The sequence below is a fragment of the Amphiura filiformis genome, chromosome 3, assembly GCF_039555335.1.
Source record: "Amphiura filiformis chromosome 3, Afil_fr2py, whole genome shotgun sequence".
In the NCBI taxonomy this organism is placed as follows: Eukaryota; Metazoa; Echinodermata; class Ophiuroidea; order Amphilepidida; family Amphiuridae; genus Amphiura; species Amphiura filiformis.
The window spans coordinates 27,104,252-27,107,944 of NC_092630.1; positions in this window are offsets into that span (position 1 = coordinate 27,104,252).

A 3,693-nucleotide genomic window follows, 5' to 3' on the forward strand; every position below is an offset into this window, starting at 1 on the left:
CACGGACTGAATATGCATAATATAGAAAGAAACGAACAGGTAATAAATTACTGCATCGTCGTACGTTACAGCAGTGATCGCCGTACGCCAAGGTTTCTAGAATGCTGCTAAAATAAGAAAATTTGTAATGCTAATTTATTGCACATTCTAGGGAAGCGTGGTTACCTTTTGAAATCGCCGAGTGGGAGGGTTTTCAATGAAATATTTTTGTGTTAAAACTGAAGCATCCTATGTATAAAAGATACTCAACTCAACTTTTACGAAAATTGGAGCAACCATGCACAACAAGTAAATCGACCTTAGACCTTCTGTGCCCCATAAATTCTTAACTACAGGTCGTACGCGCACAAACTTTACATTTACATTTATTTTCAGAATTCTCCTATTCATTTTGTGTGTGTGACTGAAAATCATCCAGACATCTGACAACATGGACAATGAGCTGTACTCGATAATATAAATTATCGACTTTATATTATCTATGTACAGACTGTTAAACAGATACAAGAGAGTTTGCGAAATGAAGTTTGAAGATTTACTTCAACTGGAAAGGCAACTTCAGAAATATCGATTGGATTTCTTGCTCAAATTTACTCCAACGCCAACGTATGATTGGTTACTACACCAACAGCGTCTTGTCCCTTAAACTCGGGACATGTGTATCAATGTGCGTTCAAAAGTAGAGCATGTGTAAGAGCTTGTAACCGACTGCATCAAAATGTATCTCTTTTGTTTAGTCAAGTGGTTATTAGTCCCACTTCAAGTTTGAATAAACATGAATGAACTCGCGATACCACTCAACGAGGATTATATCGGGACCCAGCTAATCTCCTTATCATATTATTTTGAAACTAGCTGTACGTTTCAATTAATATTCTTACGATAGTCATAGGCCTATATATATTATTTAATAAAGGCTCGTCAGCTTTGTCAATTTCATATTATTACGCAAAGCCTAATGAAATACCTATTCTTTATTTTTCCCCTCCTTCTCAATCTCTCTCCCCTTCCCCTTCTGTTTCCCTACCTTCTCCATATTTCCCCCCTATTCCCCCATCTATCTGTATTCTGTACTCGCTCTCTTAAACTTGACCCCTCCTATAATACCCCACTCGCACTCCTGTTTCCCATCCCCAGTGACGTTGTCAGGGTTTTTCTGTTAGGAGGGCGTGGCTCAAAGGGAAACATTTTTACAAAAATGGCCAAAATATGGCTGAAAAGGCCTAAAAGCGTAAAATATCACGGCGGCCAGCATCCAACAGGGGAAGACAAGATGTCCCATGGGGGAGCTGCCCCCCCCCCCCTTGGCTACCGTCAATGCACCTCACTGTCCACTTCCAATACCCTCCCTCTCCTCCTCCCTACCCTCTCTCTCACCAGGCACAACCTATGCCATGTTATATCTAAAAATGTTATGCACCTGCTTTACTCTTCCAGAAGTATGGCACACTGCTTGCTGAAGTAAAACCAGGCCATTTTTACGGGAACTTAATCCCCTTGAAGTGGAAGTCATGACAAAACTTCGTTTCGCAAACTGATTTGGTGATGAGCACACACAAATCTATATACAAAGCGGCACACTATAGATTCTCGCGTTAACTTCTACTTCCAGCGGCTTTAATGGCAGAGTGGTTTTGAATACATAATCCTCTATAATCCTCTAGACGTTAAAGTTTGTGGTTTCAAACTCCATTTCGCAAACTCTCTAATAAACGAATCTATATACCTACTGGATGACACAAGTTGATTTCTCTCCATGATGTTCGCTCGTTAGTAATGCATTTCGGGAAACTATCATCTCGGTTTGTATTCGCCGTAGAAGTAGTGAAGCAACAGGACTGTTACCATAGCGATAGATGAATAAAAAAAATTGGAATGTTTCGCCCCGCACTAAACGTCCTACGCTGTAACTCTGCATCGCACCATTAATTATCAAAGAATAGGCAAAAGACCTGTATCGTAATTCTATAGAAATTTCACATTATGCTGAAATCACTCACGCCTGTGCGATTAGTGTATGATTGGCATGAAAATGGGTAGTCATATATTTGGAATATGAAAGAATCTCTCACATCCCTGTTTAACTTGCCATATGTTTAAATTTTTTTTTAATATGTGAAGAAGAAAGGCAACACTCTATCATAAGTGCAGCATATTTTGTATTCAGAGTGTCCACTGTTCTCGAATAATGAATTAAATTACAATGTAAATACTAAATTGTTGAGTAAAAAGGAACAGGACAACAAAATGAGTCAATGGAACTTAATATTAATTAAATTGCACTCAACTTGAGTAAAATTAAAACAATATTGAGTTCCATTTGACACGTTTTCTTACTCTGTTTACTCCACATGAGTAATCTTCACTATTTTTATTTAGAGTGTAGGTACAGATCATTTTAACTTTGCACCCTGTATTCCGGGCCTGTATTGTTCTTTTCAGGGGTTACTGATACAATTTTTCTATATAGTCAATGGTACAGGTTCATTGAGCAAGTCATTTGGTTAAAAGTCAAGTGAAATAGGGTCACGAGTAAGCCTTTATTGTTCTATTCAGGCGCGTTACCGAGACGGATTTGCGATGGAAAAAATGCACAGTGTATACATTTTTCACATCCCTGGTAGAAAACTATGAGTGAAGAAAAACCAATGATTAAGGGGGTACTACACCCCTGGCCAATTTTGTGCTTATTTTTGCATTTTTCTCAAAAATTATAGCGCATTGGTTACAAATAAGATATGTATATTATAGGGGCAAGTACTACAACTACTGTACTGAAAATTCAGCAACTCACGGCATGTAGTTATTGATTTATTGATCAAATATTGGTTTTCCCTCATTTTTGACTGTAACTCCACAACTGTTGTCTGTGTTGAAATAAATTTTCCAGTGCAGTAGTCGTAGTCCTTGCCCCTATGATATACATATCATACCTGTCACCAATGCGCTATAATTTTTGAGAAAAATGCAAAAATAGGCAAAAAATTGGGCAGGGGTGTAGTACCCCCTTAACCTGATATTGGTCTGACAATTCTGTAAATTCTTTTCATAAAATTATAATTATAGTTTTCCCAACTATACCTGAAATTAAATTGACTGTGAACCATTGAAATAATTTCACGAACTGTATAATAATCGTCACCCTACCACTGAGTGGCGTAACTATAGGGTTGGTAGCGCCCGGGGCAAGAAACAAAATTGGCGCCCTTACCCCCCCCCCCGCATCCGAGAATATCTTAGACGCGGGCAGGGACATAATGGATATATAATGGCACCCCGTTCTTGAAACAATAGCGCGCGTAGCGCGAGAAACTTTGGACAAAGAAGGCCTACCGCTAATTAATTTTGGCTACACTCTTGTTCCGGCAGTTAACAGTCGCCAAGTATAAGAAGAAAAGTTTAAAATTTTTAAACAATTAATGTTCAAAGGCGTGATTTTGCGCTTAATCTGCAAAGTTTAACGTATGTTAAAAGACTGTTAAACTCGAGCGTATAAAGGTGGTTATTTTTTTTTTTTTAAAAGGCGTTAAACTGTGTAATGTTTAGTGGAATTGTACTTTACCTGTTTAACGATACATCTCGCGCCACGGAATTTTAACCAATTATTGTTTAAAATGACAAAAGCAAATGGCGGCCACGAGTGAATGCTGGTCGTGCTGCTTATGGTCTCCTGAAACTTCGTTCAAATAGGTA